The 27049-nt window shown below is 46.0% G+C and overlaps 1 pseudogene; it reads right to left on the bottom strand.

Annotated features, from left to right (window-relative positions):
• Positions 1-271: 271 nt before the first annotated feature.
• LOC148507486 (mucin-3A-like) overlaps positions 272-27049 on the bottom strand; it is a 27688-nt pseudogene continuing 910 nt past the window's right edge.

The following is a 27049-nucleotide window of genomic DNA, read 5'->3' on the forward strand; positions in this document are numbered from 1 at the left end:
ATTTAGTGTTACATAATATACGTATCTAAGAAACCTTAGCTCACCTAGGGGGGAGACATATCATACCTTATAAAGAGGACACGTGGCTCATATCAACCAATCAACTTCTAGTTTTCATTTTATAGGCTGTACATGGTAAGTGACAGCTAGCAGCTGATTGGTTGCTATGTGTAACTTCTCCACTCATCCCCTACAGAAAGTTTGATACATCTCCCCCCTCCTTAGCCTTCAACTGCTGAGAGAGTCTGTTATTGTGAAACTGGGACACTTACTAGAGTTTGTCTGAGTGCGTGCGGCGTCTGCGCGAGAAGCAAACCAAAGCCACAATAATGATGAGAAGAACGAGCAGCCCAACGGTCACTCCAGCATAGACTCCGGGTTTGCTTATAGCCATCTGGCACAGACTTCCTGTGTACCAGTACTGGTCTGTAACCGTGCAACTGTGGAGACAAGAAGACGGAATGTGTGAGGTGAAGGCGAGAGTATGATTTAAGCATAAGGTCTATCCCCACTTCATTTCATGGAACCACTACCACCCATTTTCAAGTTCTCCAAGGTCCAGTATGATTATTGGAGTCCATGTTAAGGATGAAGAAGACCTACAGATGTAGCCACCTACATCGGTGCCGCGAAGCGTGTGCACGGGCACATGCATCGCAGCATAGATTAGCTCTCGCCGGGCTGGCATTTACCCCATTGATGTCTATGGTGTGCACGCCATAGACATGGGCACGCTAGTTGCACCATCATGGGACAGATGAGGTGGCTCCGTCTGTACATCTCCAACCTCATCTCAGTGCGCACTCTCTCCCGACCTCTCTGACTACTGCCTCACCTCTACTTTCCATTCCCGCCTCCAAGATTTCACCCACAGTGACCTCCCCACTCTGGAATGCACTTTCTCACAATGTCCAGTCTCATCAACATTCTCTACAAACACCTTTTCACCAAATCCTACCAGCCCTCTTAGCTCCTCTCTCACTCCCTCCTACTCATAAAACTTGTCTCTTTCCCTATTGTCCCTCCAACTCTTTACCCCGCCCCATCTTGTAGAGTTTAAGCCCCTTTCCCTCTTGTTCTTCCCTTGCTCAAGCTTTACCACCAGAGATCTTTATCTCTCGGCTCCTTCTCCACCTCAGCAACTCTCACACTGTTTGGTCACCCCTATGATGGGTACAGGATCATTGCGAGCTGTTGTTCCCTGCCCAACCCCTCTTCCCTTGTACTTGTCACTCCTTATCTGCAATGTTTTTATCTATGCTTTGTACCCACTGTACAGTACACATGCTTTGATTTTATGTATATCTCTTATACAGTGCTGCATACACCTCGTGGCGTCTAAAAAATAAAAGATCGTAATAATAAAGATAAACGTCTAGATGATAAGAAGATATATAAGATGAAGTATCAAAAAGATGAAGGGTTGTGAAACAATGATGTTGAATAGGAAACCATGATCTGGGGATGAAAAGGTGATAATGGAGGCTGGGGAAGTGCTGAGCGGAATGATGAGATGAGGACAATATGAAAAATGTGAAGATAAGATGCAGAAGGCTGGATGGGGACATGTGTGAGGATGAGACAAAAATATGTTAAAGGTCAAGGAGAGCAGATGTTTAAGATTGGACCGGAAGACCCATGAGTACAACTAGTTCTGGCCTCTTAATGATCTCCATGTTTGAACCTCGCACCTCTTGCAGTGTTTTAGCCTTGTTGCATGCACTCAATATAATTTGTCAGACTGAATTAAGGCCATGTACTGTATAAGGCTATAGAAAGCTGATTTGGGAAACTTTAGAGTTGGTATAAGAAAGAAGTTAAGAAGTAGGAACCGGGAAGTAGTCACCATTCCAACACAGACAATGCCGGCTCCAGAACCCTAACAGCTGCGATTCTGACAGCAGGTATTAGGGTTACGGTTAGGTTTAAGGTTAAGGGTTAGGCACTAGGGAAGGGTTAGGCTGTGGGAGGGGACAGTTAGTTTTAGGCTGCGGAAGGGAAGAGTTATGCCGGGTACACACTAGAGGATATATCGTCAGATCCCGCAAATTGGGCCGAAATATCGTGCACACCATCTAGTGTGTACCTGCTATATGTGCCCCCGCTGTCTGACAGGGTGATTGCATCATCAGTGCATACACGAACAACGAAGCGACCCAGCTGCCAATGCCGACAAAGTCAATGGTGCCGGTGAACAAGATGTCAGCGGATTATCCAGTGTGTACTGACCTTAAGGGTTAGGCAGTGGGACGGAATGGTTAGGATAAGAAAGGTGGGTTCTGGTTAGGAGTAGGTTAGGAGTAAGGGTTAGAATACTTACCTGCATGCATCAGGATTTTCACCGTCGGAATTACGTTGCCGGGATTCTGGACCTCATTCAGAGTCGGTCGTTGCGGCCGCACGGTCGTACGCCACCGATGTTCGCTAAACTGCGAATGCGTAAAATTCGCAATGCGCATATGCAAACTAGCTGTTATGATCGGAAATATCTCTCTCCTTGAACTTGGCCAGGTCGTTAGTTTGAGTGACAGAATGAGGCGTTTGTGGGTGGTAACAGGGGAAGGTGCTTGTGAACGGGGGAGTGGAGATCCGAACGCAGGCGTGCCTGACTATGCAAACAGCGTTTTATGGGAGTGCATAATTAACAAAGTAGTGTCATGGCACACGTCACATGGGTGGTTTGTACACTGACCTGATCGTAGTGCTTAAGAGAGGGTATGGTCAACCTTAAGCTCTACGAGCTGCTCCGATGGTTTCCGATAGTCTCGATTAATCCTTATATGCCCGGAGATGACGTGTAATGCGAATGAGAAGGGGGTGTTTTTTTAGTCTTAAGGCCGCATCCTCCCCTTGCTCGTCCAGCTAACGATCCCATCTTAACGACGCAACTTGCGAGTGCATCATTTGCATGTCCGGCCCCTTTTACCTTACGACCATGCGGCCGCAACGACCGACTCTGAATGAGGTCCTCTGACCACCTGGCATTATCAGTGCCAGGATCACGTACCAAACTCCGATAAACCTAGGTACATGAACGCATGCGAGGGTGGAAGAAGTGATGAGCACAGAAGATGCTGATGTGACAGTGGTTCCTGAGATAGGATGACATTGACGTTGTGAAGAGGCGAGAAGGAAGACACTTACTAGCAATTGGGTCCCATAATTGTGACAGAGCATTGTCCATTAATGCAGTCCATGTTATTTGTGTTTATCAAACTGCAGTTTGATGCGCATATGAGTTCGTCTGTTCCATTTGCAGGGTAATAATATTGAGTAATATTTCGAGGCAAGTCTATGGAATCATAGCACACATCTAGGGAAAGAAAACATGATTGAAGAAAAAATCCAGAGAGACATTCCAACAGACCCAAGCGGCGGGATCAGTGCTGTCAGGTTTAGCCTGCTGGTCACCCTTTCTCACTACGGTTACTGTACCTGTGTCTAGGTGCATAAGTGTATGTATTGTAATTAGAAATGTGCAGTTCGGTTTTCCAGAAATCCGAATCGACTTCGTGAATCCGGGTAAATCTGTGTCGCGGTTCTGATCTTTTAGCGGTTCGGAATTCAGATTTTAAATCCAAATTTGGGGTTTTGGATCGCATAAATTACATGATTTTAGCTGTTGTTAAAACTTTTTATCTATTTTTTTTTTAAATCCAGATCCAAAACCAAAACATTTCATTAATTAATGAGATGGTACAAATCCCATACATACGCTAGCATTCTTTGTCTCAGAGAGTGTTAAGTCACAATAACAAAACAATAAAAAATATTACAGTATCTAATAAATATAGATGTATTTTTTTTAAATAATTGTCAGTCAAAAACACAAAGATAATTTTTTAAAAACAAAAATAAAGCATTAAAGCAAAAAACAAAAAACAAATGTTATGTTACTCTGGTATTGCTGCGTTGCGTTTTGCAGATGACTGTACACTTCCACAGGTAATGTTACACTGACATTGCATTGATACTACCTGAGGAAGAGTAGCTTAATGGCAAAACGTGTCACAGCAATACCAGAGTGAGCAAACAAATTTATTTTATTTTTGTATTTAATTATAACAACTTTGTGTTTTTTACTGACATTTTTTTTTAAGCCTGCTATATATATTTATTAAATATTGTGATATTTTTTTATTGTCTATCTCCAAGACAGGCAAAATTATTTTATCTATAATTTTTAATTCATATTTGTAAATCCACAATAATTCCAGGGTCAGCGCCAAAGTACCAATTTTTTTTTTTTTTTACTCTATTGTACAAACTTGTGTATATTCTTAAGTTACACCAGTAAGGACACCTACACTGCTACTGTAATTATCCTTTGTTCTATAAGAGATTTCTATTTGCACAGTAGGCGTCCCGCTGGTTACATCCACACGTGGACAGACATGATGTACCCAGGTAAATCTCATCAGCATTTAGAATCTATTTGTTCTATGCTCAGTGTTTAGCATTTTAGTTGTATGTTTTATTAATAATATACTGTAAGAATATTTTTGCTCAGATAAGGTCATTTATTCTATTATGTTACAAAACACACCTCTCAGTCATGGAGATATAATTATTTATTACCTTGTAAATTAATGGCTATTGGAGAAACGCTGGATGAATTTGATGAGTCCTCACTAAAACACAATCGATCTGCAAACAGAAAACAGAGCAGTGATGTACAGTAATAAAAGGTTATACATTCAGCCCCTCCATGAATTCATAGGATATAATTTAGGCATCTACAAGTATGCAGTTGCACGTACTTTGTCTATCTGGGTCGTGCATTAGAGATCAGCAAAACAATTCACCAAATTTTAGGATTCAAAAGATTTTGGCCCTCATTCAGAGCCGTTCGCTATTTGCGGTCGTTCGTTCAAAAACAAGGGGTGGCTATTCAAATGATCCGTTCGCACATTGCGGTCTGTTCACACCTCTAAGTCTGAACGAGCGAGCAAAACATACGCTCGTTTTTTTGTTAAAAACGCCCCCTGGCCGCTCGCATCGTACGTCATGTCCGCTATTTATTAGATTAATCGAGTACATCGAACAGCGTATGAACTGCTCGCTATTCTTGGGGTTGGTTTTTTCTACCACTATTTTGCGATTGGTTCTGGCTATAAAACAACCAAGTGACGTGGTCAATGACGCTGCTGTATTAATTATGCACACCCATAAAACGCCCGCTTTGACCTTTAAGCACGCCTGCGTTCTGATCTCCACTCCCCGTTTTCAAGCACCTTCCCCTGTTACCACCCACATACACCTCATTCTGTCACTCAAAATAGCAGGCACTCGCTATATAGCGAACAAACGATTTTTGGCCGCACTGACTGGTTCGCGCATGCGTATTAAAAACCGTACGCATGCGCAGATGTGCGAACATCGCTCGGAACGAGCGTACTGCCGCTAACGAGCGGCTCTGAATGAGGGCCTTTGTCCGGTTTCAGAGAAACTTTACTTGTGGAGGAATCTTGCAGTGTTATATTGCAGCAAAACTGCAAACTAACAGAAAATTGTACAACTTTACATTTAATAAAACTGTCTACACACGATCAGATTTTTTCTTCAGATATGGACGATAACGATTTAAAAATCGTTCAGTCGTTCATATCTGAAGGAAAATCGTTCATATCTGACATGCCTGAACGATGGACGATCAACGATGCGCGTTCCCGTTTGTCAGATAACGATATCTGACATCTGATGGGTTTGCAGTCAGACTTGGACGATTCCATTCATTTTAATGCAGTCAAAAATCGTTCAATCGTTCAAATCGTTCAAAACTTTGGTCAAATCGTTCAAATCGTTTAATCGTTCAGTCGTTCATCTGACAAATCTGACAAGTCTGACAAATCTGACCGTGTGTACGCGCATACAAACAATTTTGTTACCAATGATTTTATGAACAATTTTCTGTCAGATTTTTTAAAGTGTAATAAACTATTTTTTTGAACTACAAACGATTTTTGCATATTCCCTTAATGAAAATTCGTTGAGTTGACAAGTCTGACTGAACTACAAACTACAAACGTGAACACGCATGAACGATAATCGTTCATCGTTTGACTCAGAAAGTGAACGATTTTTTCAAATGATTATCGTTAAACAATATCGTTTAACGATAATCATTCAAAAAATTGTTGTGTGTGTATGCAGCTTTAAAATTCATTTTTAGATTATTTTAAAAAAAAAAGACGGATTTCAGATTTTATCCAGTTAAATCAAACCACTGCACATGTTTGTCAATCCACCCTTAAATGCAGGGGCGTGTTAAGAGAGGAGAGGGCCCATGTGCAGACTTAGGACCTCATTCAGACCTGCTCGCAAGCGCCTACGCGCTCACAAGCGGTAGATGGTGAGGCCCTGCACACGCGCAGCGGCCGCAGTGCGCAAGCCCCAGAGCTACAAAAGGACGGCTGTCGATGTTGATCGACAGCTCGCCCCGTTTTGTAGGCGGGGAGGGGGGGGTGGCCGGACAAACGGAGACATTCCTGAAGGAACGCCTGCTGTTTGTAGGTGGCCCTGCTGACATCAACAGTGATGTCAGTAGGTAGCTTCCTGCTCTGTTAGAGCAGGAAGCTACCTGGGGCTTGCGGGAAAAGAGACCCGACCCCAAGGGTCTCGTCGCAAGCCCCGATGGTCGTGATGGACTCGACCATCGCGACCATCACATGGTCACTCGTTAAAGTTGTGGGTGGTCAACCACAGCTTAATGAGCGGCTAAGAGGCCGGCTTTTAAAGAAGAAGCGGCTGCCCTCATTCAGAGCGAGTGCTCGCATTTTGCGAGCGGCTCTGAATGAGGTCCTTATTGTGGGCCCCCTCCTCTATGACAGTGCAGTGCTTGCTGCCAGAATCTACGGCACATGCGTGGGTCTCTAGGAAAATGGCGCCCGGTCCTTATTCCCGGGGACATGTTACTCTGTGACTTCCCGGGTACATGTGCCTGGTGACTTGCTCATGCACTATTGTGCATGAGGACTTTACTTGGAAAATGGCTTCCGCCATTTTCCCTGCGATATTGGCCTGCAGAGCAGAACTTTGGAGACTGTGGAGAGGTAAGTATAAATATATACGGGTGCTGGGTGTGTAGTGTTGCCCCCCCCCCCTGCTTTTGCTCATATAGGGATTCAGAGGTGGACGGATTTAGAATTTTTTAAATCTGCGCGTGTGTGTCCCAGTGGTTACCGTCAGCAGATGCATATCAGAATTGTATGGAGGTCTATGCAATTTCTACAGGTGTTCCTGGTTGGTGACTAGGGGGTGGCTTTCATCGATGGGTGAGTCAGCAGGAGTGTTGGGGTTATGACGGTTTCAGGGACTGCATTGAAACATTCATAGCTGCTCTACTGTCCAATGATGTGGCCGATGGTCTTTCGATGGTGCGACTTTCAATACACCACAGCGGATTTGAGCGGCAGCTGGTGGACGTGTCTGTAGCAAATCTAACAGATGGGGCATTAGCATAAATTGACTGTGACAAAAGTCTGCTAAAAGGCTACTGCACCCTCGGTCACCTCCAAATCAGGCCCACTGTTACTAGTCATGCTAGGAGACGGGAAGACACTATAGGGTGTCAGAGAACAATGTATTGCAGTATTGAACATTATAAGGATGTGTGTAGGACCATCACAGTGTAGAATATGATACACAGGGCAGCAAACAAAGAACTCGCTGTGTGTCCTAGTAGTGTATATTATATTCCCCTTATAATCCACATATGCTGTAATATAAACAAATCCCATAATATATATATTATGGGAATATATTTATATATATATATATATATATATACACACTACTGTTCCCTTATGTTTGATACATTGCAATCTGGCTGTTACCACTCATCATCGTGAATAGCATTTTTGATCTTATAATTCTGTTCCACTGGTTGGACCTCTTACAGCATTAAAGAGCCAATCGCTATGTTAAATTGGTATGACTGGTTGTGAGATAATCATTCCAACATTTTAGTGGATTAACATTCTCCCATGCGGCATATTATATTGGGCGCGAAGTTTAGCAAGGAAAAAACCTTGCACCCCTCGCACTCAATTTTGTATTACCATGGTTATGCGCACTCCTGTTACTCACTGTAAACAATTTTTAAAAAGTGTGTGCGGGGTTTTCAGCTCTGAAAACCCTGTGCTGTGTAAAAATAAAAATAAAAAAATCTGCACTTACCAGCCTGGGGGTCTCCGGATGTCTACACGGCTCCCGGTGGCCTGCCCTCTATCTTCTCACTGGAGAGGGGGCTGCTGGGAGGCACCAGCAGGGCCGTAGCTAGGGTAGGGCGGCCGGTGCCATTGCACAGGGCACCACAGGTCAGGGGGCGCTGTTTGGACTTGTCAAATTTCTGGTTATTATCATTCTTGCTTGTAGCTTCCTCTTATTTCATCCCCAGCATCTCCTGGCCTCTCCTATCTCTTCCCTGGCCATTCCCCATGAAGCCATGGCCCTTTTTTGGGTGCATTATATCCCTTTGAAAAATGAGGGGGTGCCAATGCTTTTTCTGGCACAGGGCACCAAAAAGTCTAGTTACGGCTATGGGCACCAGGGGCTGGTGGGAGGGGTAGTGGCTGCTGGGAGATGTAGTTCTCCCAGCGCCCATTCCCGGGGGCCATACTGACACTGGGGACACACACACATACACCGGGGATCACACACTCACTCATACTCACTCATAAACACTCACAAACACTGACTTACTCACCGCTGCTGCTGGAGTCCAGGTCCCGACACTGGATGCAGAAGACAGCATTTTGGAAGGTGAGTAATCACTGACTAAGCTAATTGGAAACTTGAAAAGCTTAATTAGTCATTAGGAGGGGTGCCGCCGGGGTCCCAGGGCAAGTCCCACTGATTTTTCCTAAAATTCTTGAGTTTAGAAAAAATCACACTTGCTCTGGAGGTTCAAGTGTAAAACCTACCAGCACGCAAAATAGAAATAAAACGCACCTAATTTAATAGCAAAAAACTTGCACCTGCCGTAAAAACCTTGCAGGTGCGGCTTTTTGCTTTTCTTGCACCCAATTGAATATGCCCTGACCAAATTCTTATTCTATAGGAACTTTTGTGCTCATAAATAATATATTTAGGAAGCTGACATACTGTACTTACCGCTGTCATCTGACGTGCAAGTTGCATTCTGTAAGGCCACTCTAATGGAAATCATTGTATCTTGCTATTGTTCTGCAGCATATTGAAAATCAGCCTCCAATAGTACTTCATGCTGTACAACAATACTGCCACTCCTAGGGATGGAAGGTACAAGTTAGTAGAGATAAATGAAAAACTGGATAATTTACTGAGGACAACAAAGAGCAGCATGTCCCCCTGTGTGTGTTCAGGACAGGAGCTTCTGCATCCATTCATGTGCAGGCATTGTTGACTGGAATTCACTTACCAAAAAAAGACGCATACATGGCCTCTGCCTCTGGCAGCCTAAAATGATGTAGCCATGGCCTCTGTCTCTGGTAGCCTAAGATGATGTAGCCATAGCCTTCGCTGCTGGCAGTCTAAGATGATGCAGCCATGGCCTCTACCTCTGACAGCCTAAGATGATGTAGCCACAGCCTTTACTGCTGGCAGTTTAAGATAATGTAGCCATGGCCTCTGCCTCTGACAGCCTAAGATGATATAGCCAAGGCCTCTGCCTCTGGCTGCCTAAGAAGATGTAGCCATGGCCTCTACCTCTGACAGCCTAAGATGATGTAGCCATAGCCTTTGTTGCTGGCAGTCTAAGATGATGTAGCCATGGCCTCTGCCTCTGGCAGCCTAAAATGATGTCGCCATTGCTTCTACCTCTTGTATCCTAAGATGATGTACCCATGGCTTTCACTGCTGGCAGCTTAAGATGATGTAGCCATGGCCTTCGCTGCTGGCAGCCTAAGATGATGTAGCCATGGCCTCTGCCTCTGATAGCCTAAGATGATGTAGCCATGGCCTCTACTTCTGATAGCCTAAGATGATGTAGCCATGGCCTCTACCTCTGGTAGCCTAAGATGATGTAGCTATGGCCTATGCTGCAGGCAGCTTAAGACAATGTAGCCATGGCCTTCGCTGCTGGCAGCCTAAGATGATGTAGCCATGGCCTCTGTCTCTGATAGCCTAAGATGTTGTAGCCATGGCCTCTGCTTCTGATAGCTTAAGATAATGTAGCCATGGCCTCTACCTCTGGTAGCCTAAGATGATGTAGCTATGGCCTTTGCTGCAGGCAGCTTAAGACAATGTAGCCATGGCCCTTACCTCTGATAGTCTTAGATAATGTAGCTATGGCCTCTGCCTCTGGTAGCCTAAGATGATGTAGCCATGGCCTTTACCTCTGAAAGCATTAGATGATGTAGCCATGGCCTCTGCCCCTGGTAGCCTAACATGATGTAGCAATGGCCTCTAGCTCTGGTAGTTTAAGATGATGTAGCCATAGTGTTCGCTGCTGGTAGCCTAAGATGATGTAGCCATGGCCTCTGCCTATTTTAGCCTAAGATGATGTAGCCGTAGTCATAGCCTTCGCTGCTGGCAGTTTAAGATGATGTAGCCATGGCCTCTGCCTCTAGTAGCCTAAGATGATGTAGCCAAGGCCTCTGCCTCTGGTAGCCTAAGATGATGTAGCCATAGCCTTCACTGCTGGCAGTCAAAGATGATGTAGCCATTTCCTCTACCTCTGACAGCCTAAGATGATGTAGTCATGGCCTTCACTGCTGGAAGTCTAAGATGATGTAGCCATGGCCTCTGCCTCTGACAGTCTAAGATGATGTAGCCATAGCCTTCACTGCTGGAAGACTAAGATGATGTAGCCATGGCCTCTGCCTCTGGCAGCCTAAAATGAAGTAGCCATGACCTCTACCTCTTGTATTCTAAGATGATGTACCCATGGATTTCGCTGCCTGGCAGCTTAAGATGATGTAGCCATGGTCTTCACTGCTGGCAGCCTAAGATGATGTAGCCATGGCCTCTACCTCTGACAGCCTAAGATGATATAGCCATGGCCTCTGCCTCTGGCAGCCTAAGATGATGTAGCCATAGCCTTCACTGCTGGCAGTCAAAGATGATGTAGCCATGGCCTCTACCTCTGACAGCCTAAGATGATGTAGTCATGGCCTTCACTGCTGGCAGTCTAAGATGATGTAGCCATGGCCTCTGCCTCTGACAGTCTAAGATGATGTAGCCATAGCCTACACTGCTGGCAGACTAAGATGATGTAGCCATGGCCTCTGCCTCTGGCAGCCTAAAATGATGTAGCCATGACCTCTACCTCTTGTATTCTAAGATGATGTACCCATGGCTTTCGCTGCTGGCAGCTTAAGATGATGTAGCCATGGCCATCACTGCTGGCAGCCTAAGATGATGTTTCCATGGCCTCTGCCTCTGACAGCCTAAGATGATATAGCCATGGCCTCTGCCTCTGGCAGCCTAAGATGATGTAGCCATAACCTTTGTTGCTGGCAGTCTAAGATGATGTAGCCATGGCCTCTGCCTCTGGCAGCCTAAAATGATGTAGCCATTGCCTCTACCTCTTGTTTCCTAAGATGATGTACCCATGGCTTTCACTGCTGGCAGCTTAAGACAATGTAGCCATGGCCTTCGCTGCTGGCAGCCTAAGATGATGTAGCCATGGCCTCTGCCTCTGATAGCCTAAGATGATGTAGCCATGGCCTCTACTTCTGATAGCCTAAGATGATGTAGCCATGGCCTCTACCTCTGGTAGCCTAAGATGATGTAGCTATGGCCTTTGCTGCAGGCAGCTTAAGACAATGTAGCCATGGCCTTCGCTGCTGGCAGCCTAAGATGATGTAGCCATGGCCTCTGTCTCTGATAGCCTAAGATGATGTAGCCATGGCCTCTGCTTCTGATAGCTTAAGATGATGTAGCCATGGCCTCTACCTCTGGTAGCCTAAGATGATGTAGCTATGGCCTCTAGCTCTGGTAGTTTAAGATGATGTAGCCATAGTGTTCGCTGCTGGTAGCCTAAGATGATGTAGCCATGGCCTCTGCCTACTTTAGCCTAAGATGATGTAGCCATAGTCATAGCCTTCGCTGCTGGCTGTTTAAGATGATGTAGCCATGGCCTCTGCCTCTAGTAGCCTAAGATGATGTAGCCAAGGCCTCTGCCTCTGGTAGCCTAAGATGATGTTGCCATAGCCTTCACTGCTGGCAGTCAAAGATGATGTAGCCATGGCCTCTGCCTCTGACAGCCTAAGATGATGTAGTCATGGCCTTCACTGCTGGAAGTCTAAGATGATGTATCCATGGCCTCTGCCTCTGACAGTCTAAGATGATGTAGCCATAGCCTTCACTGCTGGAAGACTAAGATGATGTAGCCATGGCCTCTGCCTCTGGCAGCCTAAAATGAAGTAGCCATGACCTCTACCTCTTGTATTCTAAGATGATGTACCCATGGCTTTCGCTGCTGGCAGCTTAAGATGATGTAGCCATGGTCTTCACTGCTGGCAGCATAAGATGATGTAGCCATGGCCTCTACCTCTCACAGCCTAAGATGATATAGCCATGGCCTCTGCCTCTGGCAGCCTAAGATGATGTAGCCATAGCCTTCACTGCTGGCAGTCAAAGATGATGTAGCCATGGCCTCTACCTCTGACAGCCTAAGATGATGTAGTCATGGCCTTCACTGCTGGCAGTCTAAGATGATGTAGCAATGGCCTCTGCCTCTGACAGTCTAAGATGATGTAGCCATAGCCTTCACTGCTGGCAGACTAAGATGATGTAGCCATGGCCTCTGCCTCTGGCAGCCTAAAATGATGTTGCCATGACCTCTACCTCTTGTATTCTAAGATGATGTAGCCATGGCTTTCGCTGCTGGCAGCTTAAGATGATGTAGCCATGGCCATCACTGCTGGCAGCCTAAGATGATGTAGCCATGGCCTCTGCCTCTGACAGCCTAAGATGATATAGCCATGGCCTCTGCCTCTGGCAGCCTAAGATGATGTAGCCATGACCACTACCTCTGACAGCCTAAGATGATGTAGCCATAGCCTTTGTTGCTGGCAGTCTAAGATGATGTAGCCATAGCCTCTGCCTCTGGCAGCCAAAAATGATGTAGCCATTGCCTCTACCTCTTGTATCCTAAGATGATGTACCCATGGCTTTCACTGCTGGCAGCTTAAGATGATGTAGCCATGGCGTTCGCTGCTGGCAGCCTAAGATGATGTAGCCATGGCCTCTACTTCTGATAGCCTAAGATGATGTAGCCATGGCCTTTACCTCTGGTAGCCTAAGATGATGTAGCTATGGCCTTTGCTGCAGGCAGCTTAAGACAATGTAGCCATGGCCTTCGCTGCTGGCAGCCTAAGATGATGTAGCCATGGCCTCTGTCTCTGATATCCTAAGATGATGTAGCCATGGCCTCTGCTTCTGATAGCTTAAGATGATGTAGCCATGGCCTCTACCTCTGGTAGCCTAAGATGATATAGCTATGGCCTTTGCTGCAGGCAGCTTAAGACAATGTAGCCATGGCCTTTACCTCTGATAGTCTTAGATAATATAGCCATGGCCTCTGCCTCTGCTAGCCTAAGATGATGTAGCCATAGCCTCTACCTCTGGTAGACTAAGTTGATGTAGCCATGGCATTTACCTCTGATAGCATTAGATGATGTAGCCATGGCCTCTGCCCCTGGTAGCCTAACATGATGTAGCAATGGCCTCTAGCTCTGTTAGTTTATGATGAAGTAGCCATAGTGTTCGCTGCTGGTAGCCTAAGATGATGTAGCCATGGCCTCTGCCTACTTTAGCCTAAGATGATGTAGCCATAGTCATAGCCTTCGCTGCTGGCAGTTTACGATGATGTAGCCATGGCCTCTGCCTCTGACAGCCTAAGATGATGTAGCCATGGCCTATAACTCTGATAGGCTAATATGATGTAGCCATGGCCTCTGCCTCTAGTAGCCTAAGATGATGTAGCCATTGCCCCTGCCTCTGTTAGCCTAAGATGATGTAGCCATAGCCTTCACTGCTGGAAGTCAAAGATGATGTAGCCATGGCATCTACCTCTGACAGCCTAAGATGATGTAGCCATGGCCTTCACTGCTGGCAGTCTAAGATGATGTAGCCATGGCCTCTGCCTCTGACAGTCTAAGATGATGTAGCCATAGCCTTAACTGCTGGCAGACTAAGATGATGTAGCCATGGCCTCTGCCTCTGGCAGCCTAAAATGATGTAGCCATGACCTCTACCTCTTGTATTCTAAGATGATGTACCCATGGCTTTCGCTGCTGGCAGCTTAAGATGATGTAGCCATGGCCTCTGCCTCTGGCAGCCTAAGATGATGTAGCCATGGCCTCTACCTCTGACAGCCTAAGATGATGTAGCCATAGCCTTTGTTGCTGGCAGTCTAAGATGATGTAGCCATGGCCTCTGCCTCTGGCAGCCTAAAATTATGTAGCCATTGCCTCTACCTCTTGTATCCTAAGATGATGTACCCATGGCTTTCACTGCTGGCAGCTTAAGATGATGTAGCCATGGCCTTCGCTGCTGGCAGCCTAAGATGATGTCGCCATGGCCTCTGCCTGTGATAGCCTAAGATGATGTAGCCATGGCCTCTACTTCTGATAGCCTAAGATGATGTAGCCATGGCCTCTACCTCTGGTAGCCTAAGATGATGTAGCTATGGCCTTTGCTGCAGGCAGCTTAAGACAATGTAGCCATGGCCTTTACCTCTGATAGTCTTAGATAATGTAGCCATGGCCTCTGCCTCTGGTAGCCTAAGATGATGTAGCCATAGCCTCTACCTCTGGTAGCCTAAGACGATGTAGCCATGGCCTTTACCTCTGATAGCCTTAGATGATGTAGCCATGGCCTCTGCCTCTGGTAGCCTAACGTGATGTAGCAATGGCCTCTAGCTTTGGTAGTCTAAGATGATGTAGCCATAGTCTTCGCTGCTGGTAGCCTAAGATGATGTAGCCATGGCCTCTGCCTTTGGTAGCTTAAGATGATGTAGCCGTAGTCATAGCCTTCGCTGCTGGCAGTTTAAGATGATGTAGCCATGACCTCTGCCTCTGACAGCCTAAGATGATGTAGCCATGGCCTCTAACTCTGATAGCCTAATATGATGTAGCCATGGCCTCTGCCTCTAGTAGCCTAAGATGATGTAGCCATGGCCTCTGCCTCTGGTAGTCTAAGATGATGTAGCCATAGCCTTCACTGCTTGCAGTCAAAGATGATGTAGCCATGGCCTCTACCTCTGACAGCCTAAGATGATGTTGCCATGGCCTTCACTGCTGCCAGTATAAGATGATATAACCATGGCCTCTGCCTCTGACAGTCAAAGATGATGTAGCCATAGCCTTCATTGCTGGCAGTCTAAGATGATATAGCCATGGCCTCTGCCTCTGGCAGCCTAAAATGATGTAGCCATGACCTCTACCTCTTGTATTCTAAGATGATGTACCCATGGCTTTCACTCCTGGCAGCTTAAGATGATGTAGCCATGGCCTTCGCTGCTGGCAGCCTAAGATGATGTAGCCATGGCCTCTGCCTCTGACAGCCTAAGATGATATAGCTATGGCCTCTGCCTCTGGCAGCCTAAGATGATGTGGCCATGGCCTCTACCTCTGACAGCCTAAGATGATGTAGCCATAGCCTTCACTGCTGGCAGTCTAAGATGATGTAGCCATGGCCACCGCCTCTGGCAGCCTAAAATGATGTAGCGATTGCCTCTACCTCTTGTATCCTAAGATGATGTACCCATGGCTTTTACTGCTGGCAGCTTAAGATGAAGTAGCCATGGCCTTCGCTGCTGGCAGCCTAAGATGATGTAGCCATGGCCTCTGCCTCTGATAGCCTAAGATGATGTAGCCATGGCCTCTGCCTCTGATAGCCTAAGATGATGTAGCCATGGCCTCTACCTCTTATAGCCTAAGATGATGTAGCTATGGCCTTTGCTGCAGGCAGCTTAAGACATTGTAGCCATGGCCTTTACCTCTGATAGTCAGATGATGTAGCCATGGCCACCGCCTCTGGCAGCCTAAAATGATGTAGCGATTGCCTCTACCTCTTGTATCCTAAGATGATGTACCCATGGCTTTTACTGCTGGCAGCATAAGATGAAGTAGCCATGGCCTTCGCTGCTGGCAGCCTAAGATGATGTAGCCATGGCCTCTGCCTCTGATAGCCTAAGATGATGTAGCCATGGCCTCTGCCTCTGATAGCCTAAGATGATGTAGCCATGGCCTCTACCTCTTATAGCCTAAGATGATGTAGCTATGGCCTTTGCTGCAGGCAGCTTAAGACATTGTAGCCATGGCCTTTACCTCTGATAGTCAGATGATGTAGCCATGGCCTCTGCCTCTGGTAGCCTAAGATGATGTAGCCATAGCCTCTACCTCTGGTAGCCTAAGACGATGTAGCCATGGTCTTTACCTCTGATAGCCTTAGATGATGTAGCCATGGCCTCTGCCTCTAGTAGCCTAACATGATGTAGCAATAGCCTCTAGTTCTGGTAGTCTAAGATGATGTAGCCATGGCCTCTGCCTCTGATAGTCTAAGATGATGTAGCCATAGCCTCTGATAGTCTAAGATGATGTAGCCATTGCCTCTGCATCTGGTAGCCTAAGATGATGTAGCCATAGCCTCTACCTCTGGCAGCCTAAAATGATGTAGCCATGGCCTCCACCTCTGGCATCCTAAAACGATGTAACCATGGCCTTTACCTCTGGTAGCCCAAAGATGATGTAGCCAAGGCCTCTACCTCTTGCAGCCTAAAATGATGTAACCATGGCCTCTACCTCTGGTAGCCTAAGATGATGTAGCCATGGCCTCTGCCTCTTGCAGCCTAAAACCATGGCATTTGCTGCTGGCAGGCTATGATGACACAGCCACTGAATCTACCATCGCTATATGTCACTGTATGGCTACCGACTTCTGCACAGTTGTACTGGAGCAATGTGTTGTCTATACACTACTTAACTACTAATGTCCCATTTTCGAAACTTCCTTTACCAAACTGAATGAACCTTAGTTAAATCATATGAAAGTTACAGAGATGTTTCACCAAGCCTTGCTGCCAGGTAAGTTTATAGGTATCATTCGGGCATAAATGTATGGTTTGCATGAGCTACAAATGTATGTTTGTCCTTTGTGCATATCTCAGTACGGGGAAGATCTACAGTACTAAGCCTTGGAGAGAGATGAAGGGGAGAACTTTCCCAAAGCAACTAAACAGCATTTAAATTGACAGAGAAGCTGATAGGTTGCTTTGGGCATGTCTTGATACATCTCCCCTTATGACATTGACTCTGCACCTAAAGCTGTACATACCAACAGCAGCAGATTTTATCTAGGGGCTGGAGGGCTGCAGCTACCCGTGTAAATTCTGACACCCCAGTGACAGGCTGCCTGGCAGTGTCTTCCCATGGGAAGCTCTCCCTGATAATCATAGCCAGACAGGCAGTCCCAAGGGGGAGATGTTTTCTCCAACTGGGTCTGCCAGTCCAGACTGCAAATAGCAGAGAGAGCGCTCCCCATGGGTAGCCACACCCATGCTATAATGGCAGTCCTATTTGGCTTCTAGAGGCTGCATCTTCCCCACTAGGAATGACAGGTAGGAGCCGCCATTGCATACCAGCACATATGTTCGATTCTTACCTAAGAGATTTTATTTTGATTTCCTTGGGTTTAATCTCTAATGTTTCTTCATAAAATTTTAATATCTGCAACCAAAAAAAAAGAGAGAGCTGTAACTTGGCATGTACAGACCTTAACCCATCTAGCTGTAATTCTGACTTATATACAGAACTGTGTAACAAAAAGAGCCGAATGGTCCAATCCCAAATCATGTTCTGTGGGCCCCTCAAACCAGTAGTGCAGATACAGGACTGCTGTATACTGTATATGTGATGCGGTCATAATATCGGCACATGGGATGGCAGCGATTAGAATTCTGGCACCGGAAGGTAAGTAGCGAGGATAGGGTTAGGCACTAGGAGGAGGGTTAGGGTTAGGCACTAGGGTGAGGTTTAGATTCAGGGTGCATAGAGGGGGAGCTTAGGTTTAGGCACTAGGGGGAGGTTAGGTTTAGACACTGTGGAAAGAGGGCTAGGGGTAGGGAAAGGGGGGGGATGTTAGGATACCTAGCCACAGGTGTCGGTATCCTAACCCTGTCGAGGTACCGGCATCACAATTTTAATCCCATATCCAACCCATGTGTCTATGTGCATGGATGATGATGCTGACTGCTTCCCCTTCATGATAGCTGCCAGTGCTCCACATGGGGGCAACACGGGTGCCGGAGACACTCAATCAGTTTTCTAGAAGCCCCCCTAAACAAACGCCTAGGTTTGCCTAGTAGTGTCGCCAGCATTTGGGTGGAACACAATGTGTGCGCCTGCACCTGTTAAAGAATCTACCCAAGTATCCTTTTAAAAGGGACAATGTTTCATAGCCGATGGTCAATACAATCTTGATACCAAAATTGCACAACATGGGGGGCGTAGCCGCAAAGATGCAATCTACGGGCCCATGCCCCCCTATCTGTCCCTGCCCCTCTATAATCCCATGCATGATATCTGTACAAAGTTGGCAAGTGGGGAGAACATTTAAAAAAAAAACAAATTACTGTTATTGCAAATATTTATTTATTTTGTATCACAGCAATTCAATGGTATTTTAGAACTTTGTAATGCCATGGGGGGTTTTAATGTACAGTATGACAGACATACCTGCACCTTGAATCTCCAAACAAAAATGTCATAATCCTTTGAGTTTTCATTACCAAGATTTTCAGTGAATATTCCAATGATGGTGACGGTGACTTCCACCCTGACGATAACCATAGCTGTAATGCGACAGACACATTAAGGCACGCCGGTAATGTGTACAGCACATTAAACGGTCTGCTAAAAGAACCATTGGTATGTAATGTACAGCCATGGCCAAAAGCTTTGAGAATTACACAAGTATTGGTTTTCACAAAGTTCGCTGCTTCAGTGTTTTTATGATGGCAATTTGCATATACTCCAGAATGTCATGAAGAGTGATGAGATGAATTGCAATTCATTGCACAGTCCCTCTTTGCCATGACAATGGACTTAATCCCAAAAACAACATTTCCACAGCATTTCATTCCTGCCACAAAAGGACCAGCTGACATCATGTTAGTGATTCTCTCATTAACACATGTGAGAGTGATCACGAGGACAATGCTGGAGATCACTCTGTCATGATGATTTTGTTAGAATAACAAACTATAATCTTTAAAGGGAGGATGAAGCTTGAAATCATTGCTCTTCCTCTGTTAACCATGGTTTCCTGCAAGGACACACATGCAGCCATCATTGGTTTGACAAAAAGGGCTTCACAGGCAAGGATATTGCAGCTAGTAAGATTGTAAGACAACCATTTATCGGATCATCAAGAACTTCAAGGAGAGATGTTCAATAGTTGTGAAGAAGGCTTCAGGGCACCCAAGAACGTCCAGCAATCGCCAGGACCATCTCCTAAAGTTGATTCAGCTGCGGAATTGGGGCACCACCAGTGCAGACTTTGCTCAGGAATGGCAGCAGGCAGGTGTGAGTTCATCTTCATGCACAGTGAGGCAAAGACTTTTGTAGGATGGCCTGGTGTCAAGAAGGGCAGCAAATAATTCACTTCTCTCCTGGAAAAACATCAGTGACAGACTGATATTCTGCAAAAGGTACAAGGATTGGACTGCTGAGAACTGGGTTAAAGTTATTTTCTCTGATGAATCCCCTTTCAGATTGTTTGGGGAAAAGGAAAAACGCTTGTCCAGAGAAGGAAAGGTAACCGCTACAATCAGTCCTGTGTCATGCCAACAGAAAAGCATCCTGAGACCATTCATGTGTGGGGTTGCTTCTCAGCCAAGGGAGTGGGCTCACTCACAATTTTCCTAAGAACACCGCCATGAATAAACAATTCTACCAAAACATCCTCCAAGAGCAACTTCACCCAACCATCCAAGAACAGTTTGGTGAGGAACAATGCCTATTCCAGCATGATGGAGCACCTTGCCATAAGGCAAAAGTGATAACTAAGTGGCTCGGGGAACACAACATCAAAATTTTTAGTCCAAGGCCAGGAAACTCCCCAGACCTTAATCCCATTGAGAACTTGTGGTCAATCCTCAAGAGGCGGGTGAACAAACAAAATCCCACACATTCTGACACACTCCATGCACTGATTAGGCAGGACTGGGCGGCCATCAGTCAGTGTGTAGCCCAGAATTTGATGACAGCATGCCAGGGCCAATTGCAGAGGTCTTGAGAAAGAAGGGTCAGCACTGCAAATATTGACTCTTTGCATAAACTTAATGTAATTGTCAATAAAAGCCTTTGAAACATATGAAATGCTGTAATGTTACTTCAGTATACCATAGTAACATCTGACACTTATGTAATGTTACCTCAGTATACCATAGTAACATCTGACACTTATGTAATGTTACCTCAGTATACTATAGTAACATCTGACACTTATGTAATGTTACCTCAGTATACCATAGTAACATCTGACACTTATGTAATGTTACCTCAGTATACCATAGTAACATCTGACAAAAAGGTCTAACAACACTGAAGCAGCAAACTTTGTGCAAACCAAAACTTGTGTCATTCTCAAAACATTTGGCCATGGCTGTACAGTAACAATAATGATACATAAGTAATCTATAACTGCAAGTAAAAATTGTATTTCTTTCATTTGCTTTATATTTTATATCTGATAGCATATTAGAGAACCAGATATCCTGTACTGCTTCCTCTGGTAAAGTAACAATAAATACTCAATAACCTTTAAACAATGTATCTCTCGAGAAGAGCCTTGCAGCATGGAGGTAACAACCATAGGTGTAAGGGGTGCAGCTACTATGGGGCACAAAGCTTAGGGGGGCCCATCTTCTTTGTCTAAGTTACATGTGTATATACATTTTTCACCATTGGGTGGTACATAGGGTCTCTTACAACTTTTTGCTATGAGGCCTTCACCTAGTAACTCCCCTGCCTTGCAGTATACACTAGATGGGCAGATTATATATAGGCAGACATGCAAAGTGTCTTTGTCCTTCATAGTCCAGATTAGAAAGAAAAAGAATCCCTAAAATTTCCCCATAAACACCAATCACCTGCTCAAGAAGAGCATGGGTCACTAAATGACAATGGACAGTGTTAGCCAGGACGACCTTATCAATCAGTCAAACACAAGTGGTTTCAAACAAAAGAATATTAGATTTATTATTTTATTTAATAAGTATGTGAATGGTGGTTCCTTGTATCTTTTATTCAATTAAAGTTTATTTGATATCATATGTGTTTTATGGTTTACTTATTTTTTTGGTCTAATGGGCACTGGACTCAGGGATCATGGGACTAATGTATCAAGCAGGGATGTAATATAAGCTCTCACGAGCAGGGCACTCTTCCTTCATGTTTCTCCTTTCCCTTACTTACACTATTTTATACTCCCTACAATGGCACCTAATCCTTGGTTGCTGTCTCCCTGCTGCTTATATACAGTATGAGTGTTACATCATGGATGCAACAAAGTTTTTTAAACCACGTCCTTGTCCTGCATTGTTTTGCAGAGCCGAAACTGGACTTTTTGGTGCCCTGTGCCAGAGACAGCATTGGCACCCCCCCCTCCCATTTTTTAAATAGGGACATCATATAGTGCACCTGAAAAAGGGCCATGGCCTCATGGGGAAGGGCGAGGGAAGAGATAGGAGAGGCCAGGAGAAGCTGGGGATAAATGAAGAGGAAGCTACTAGTGAGAATGATAATAAATAGGAAAATTGACAGGCCCAAACAGCACCCCCTGCCCTGCCGTACCCTGTGCCATGGCACTGGTCACACCACCGTAGTTACGGCCCTGTTGTTTTGTACTCTAAGTTACTGTTTTCTTCTTTTGCTCATTTGTAAGGCGCTGTGGAACCATAAAAATAAAGGATAATACATAAATAACCATTTTTTCACCATTTTTGCCATGAAAAGAGACTAAGGCCCTCATTCAGAGCCGTACGCTCTGAGCAGAGCGCACGCTCTGCATGAGGGCCGGGCTCCTTTTTCATGGAGCGTCCTCCTGGACGCTCGTATAGCTGTGGGTCACCACCCACAGGCTATACGAGCGTGCATTTTGATGGCCGCGATGGTCGTGACCATCGCGACCATCGAAATTGCGAGCCGGAGCCTGCGGTTGAGGTTTTCAACCGCAAGCTCCGGAGTGATTTTGGCTCTATCAGAGCCAAAATCACTCCCACTGACATCACTAGTGATGTCAGTGGGCCGGCTTCTGACGGGAGGCGTTCCCGTGGGAACGCCCCCGTCAGGGAGGCACGCCCCCGGCACGCCCACCAAAGGGGGCGTGCTGTCAATCAACATCGACAGCACGCCCCCTTTGATCGGACACAACGAGCGAAGGAAAGTCCTTCGCTCGTCGTGTCTGGCGCATGCGCACGACGGAGCTCCCTCCGTCGTGCGCATGCTCAGTGCAGACCATCGACCCACTTGCGAGCGTACAGCCGCTCGCGAGTGGGTCTGAATCAGGCCCTAAGGCTGCTTTCCCAAAATGTATTAAATGGTAGAACAAGGAGAAATGAGAGATTTCCCTAGGGGCGTCTTTGGCTTCTCAAAGTAATGGCACCGCCACAGCCAGTGTGATAGGACCATACTAAGCAACTAACAGCTGAGCTTGTCTAGTAACATATAGAGCCACCTGAGGATGGAGCTATGCTCACTGACCAGTGCTGCTACTGACCATCTCACATCTCGCTCATGTGGTCGCTCTAGTAGCCTCTCCGCACCTATCACCACTAGGTTGCTGCGATACAGATGGGAAGGAGACCGCACCATAACATATTGCTTTTGGCTCTCTCTTTTCAATACATTTCAGGGCTAAGACATCCTGCAGCCAGCAGCAATGTGTAATAGGACGTCTCTTCATGCAGAGATAAGGTACAGGATAATACAACTCCCCCCCATGTCCATTACTATGCAACCACTGAGATGGTAAAGTTGACAATGTATAGATTCCAATACTGATTATCGCCCCGACCCCCTGAACCGGGTAGATAAAAATGTCAAACCTACTAAATGTAAATTCATATATAATAAATTCACACTTGACTCCGTAGAAATGTTTTTTGCACACGCACTTCATTCCATCGTAATAGCCGCCATTTTCACAGCTGACCCCTAAATAAAGAGAAAGACAAACTCATCATAGAATTAATCCATAAAAGGACATACTGTACTGTAACATATGCAATGCATACATATTTATATATGACAGATAAACATTCTGAGATTTTTATGTGTTCATATCCTGGTTGCTACTTTGAATAACTTTTGATAACTTTTCACCATGTTTAACATGGCGAAAAAAAGTGAAGAGTTTAAAAAAAATTAGCCTGCACCCTTGGGAGTATCATTTAAAAAAAAACGGTGTCAAAAATAGTTGGTAAAATAAACAGGACACCCCAAAAAATAAACTTTAAATTTGGGGGAGAAAAAAAAAAATAGGGGAGCAAAATGCCAAACTAACGAAATGAATTCTACTGGGGTCCCCAAGTATGCGACAGGTGTTTTCGTCATTGCGCAGAGTAGTGGCAGGTGCATTTTTGCAGAATTTTTAAAATTAACTTTAGGGACTTAAAAATATGCTTACCCCATTTTCATGTACCCAAAATGTGGTAGGAATAACTAATTAAAAAAAAAAAATCATCTAAGTGCTATTCTTCATCACTTCTTCATAGCCGCACAAAAAAAACCTGCCGCGGCTATTTAAAAACCCTAATTACCTTCAACAGGGAAAAACAGGGGTACCCACAGTGATGCCCCATATCAGGACATCATTAGGGGGGTCCCAGGATGAATTCCCAAAAAATGCCCCTATTTTTCCAGATACTTACCTTTCCGCAGGCTCCTGTTTTCGCCGGCTCCAAATTGAATACAGGGATAAAGTGGGCACACGGCCGATACTTTATCTCCAGAAAAGCTGCGATGTGGAGCGAAAAGTCCGGCACAGACTTTTCACTCCCTAATTGAATAAGGCCCTTACCTACATGCATCAAGCTTTCATCCATCAGGCTCCCCCTGCCGGGATTCTGACCACCAGTATTATCAGTGCTGGGATCGCGTACCCAACCTGATTCAGAGATGAACGCTATAGCAATGTTTGCGCTGTTGAGCGATAATTGACAATCTGCACAATACATCTCACGTGCTCTGCACCATCGTCAAGGTATATTACTGTAGTCACTAGCAGCACCTTTCTACTCACAGTGTGATTGACAGGCAGGAAGCATTAGTGGGAGGTAACGGGGAGTGGCGGCAACGAACACAGGCGTGTTGCGAGCATTTTCGGGGTGTATCACAGCAAGTGCCTGCGATCCCGTATGCAGCAAAAGTGGCTCCGGCATCTAAGTTCCCGTGTCCATCCTGAGTAGCCGTGGCGTTACTGAGAACTACCATAATCGAATGATCTGAGACTGATGCTGCGTCTTGGATTTGCAAAGCCGCAGGTGGGTGTCTCAATACACTCCTCAACGTCTGTGACGTTTGCATCAAAACAGTTACATACGGGATAGCAGTTGCGATGGCATTAGCGTACATCTCTGAATCGGGCCCACAGGTAGAAGCCGATTAGTTGAGTTGTGCAACGTCTCTATTTTATCACTCTCCAAGGCTTGATACCCCTGATCTCCCCCAGTATCATAGAAACATGTATCTCTTTCCACAGATGTCTTTTACACGCCTGTTCTTTAGTATAACATGTAGAGCCATGGCTAAGTTATTGGACCTGTATATGGCCTTTACGGGATAGGGCAGCAACATACAGCATCCATAGAGGGTCATTTACAAATTTATCAGGCAGTGAAAGTACCGGTTTAGGGCATCAGATGTCTATCTTTACACTGAAAGATTGTCAGCCCATGACCATGTTTCATACATGAGTAGAAGATTTCTCATATACCTACAGGGACCACTTGGAAAGGTGTGAACTAGTTTTGGTAATGCACACACATGAAAAACAAGATTTTGTGCTGCAGGATATAATTATTTAGATTAATTTCAACTTACTTCACAAGTTAGGAGAGCCTGAAATAGAGACACTGGCATGGCCGTGCCGTGGCTGGGGGCAGGGACAGGGCTGGATTAAGGGGTGGCACAGGGGCAGTCGCCCTGGGGCCACACACACAGAGGGGCCCCACACAGTGTCAGTGTGACCCTGCAGAGAAAACAGGTGTCCAGCGGTACGTGTTCCCGGATGGGTGCTCGGCTGCTGCGGCTCTAAATTATAATCCGTGTGACTGTTGGCAGGGGGTAGGAATATTTCCCCTTCAGTTTCTGTTCCTGGAAGTGACGTGGAATGAGGGCGGAAGTGTGGTTCACTGCCCATACAGTCCACCAAAAAATGAAACTTGTCCCCTCGCGTGCTTCCTTCCTTCGCCACTTCGCTTCGGGCTTGGTGATTATATCCCCCCTCTCTTAGGCACAAGATTATATTCCGCCTCAATGCCCATGTGGATGGTAGGGAATGACATTGGACAGTAGATGATGTCGTCAGGGTACAAAAACTAAAGGGGATCTTTCCACTTCCCTGTTGGTAGGCTCTGGGACTGGGTGGGGAAGGCTCCATGTGGTTTGAAAGAAGCTCCCACAATATAGTTGCCCTGGGGCCCCCACTTACCTTAATCTGGCCCTGGGTAGGGACTTTTCATGAGGGGGTTCTGACCAAACCCCAAGGCATGCATAACACATTTGAGGGGCAAGACTGACCCATAACCCCTTCTATTCCCTCCTAACACCCATACATTGCAGCACAGAAACAGCTACACATGGCATCAGTTCACAGCTGTGATTCAAAGCACTGAACACTGAACAGAACAAACCAGCAGCACAAATCTGTCCCAAGAGAGTGACAAGACAGAGGCCCTGATTCAGAGCCGGATGCTCTGACAGAGCGCTCGCTCTGAATCAGGGCCGGCCTTCTGGTTTTTTAGAATGGCCTCCACCCACAGCTATAGCGAGCGTCCAGGAAGATGGTCGCAATGGTCAAGACCATTGCGACCATCGGGCTTGCGACGAGACTCTTGTGGTAGGGTCTCATGGCCGCAAGCCCCAGAGAGATTTCGGCTCTAACAGCCCCAAACTGAGGTATTCACATGGGAACGCCTCAGTTTGGGCAGCCACTCCCCTGGCCCGCCCACCAAAGGGGGCGAGCTGTCACTCAACATCAACAGCTCGCCACCTTTGTTGCGAGACCAAGAGCGACGGAGTGCCCATCGCTATCCGCATCTCACATATGCGCATGACAGAGCCGGCTCCGTCGTGCGCATGCGCACTGGCCCACCATCAACCAGGTTGCGAGCGCACAGCGCTTGTGACCGGGTCTGAATCAGGCCCAGAGCACTCAAATCTAAACTGTTTAGCCTAAATTGGGTCATTTCTATTGGTACATTCAGTAATTACCTGTCACACATAGCACAGAGCATGCACACAGGCTGCCTTCCTTACCCTCCTGTAATTACCTGTCTCACACATAGCACAGAGCATGCACACAGGCTGCCTTCCTTACCCTACTGTAATTACCTGTCTCACACATAGCACAGAGCATGCACACAGGCTGCCTTCCTTACCCTACTGTAATTACCTGTCTCACACATAGCATAGGGCATGTACACAGGCTGCCTTCCTTACCCTACTGTAATTACCTGTCTCACACATAGCAGAGAGCATGCACACAGGCTGCCTTCCTTACCCTACTGTAATTACCTGTTTCACACATAGCACAGAGCACTCACACAGGCTGCCTTCCATACCCTACTGTAATTACCTATCTCACATATAGCACATAGCATGCACACAGGGTGCCTTCCTTACCCTACTGTAATTACCTATCTCACACATAGCACAGAGCATGCACACAGGGTGCCTTCCTTACCCTACTGTAATTACCTGTCTCACACATAGCACAGGGCATGTACACAGGCTGCCTTCCTTCCCCTACTGTAATTACCTGTCTCACACATAGCACAGAGCACGCACACTATGTACTCACGAGCGGATCTGAATCAGGCCCACAGTGCGATCAC

The sequence above is a fragment of the Taudactylus pleione genome, unplaced genomic scaffold (genome assembly GCF_031769625.1).
Source record: "Taudactylus pleione unplaced genomic scaffold, aTauple2 ptg000393l, whole genome shotgun sequence".
NCBI classification, from domain to species: Eukaryota; Metazoa; Chordata; class Amphibia; order Anura; family Myobatrachidae; genus Taudactylus; species Taudactylus pleione.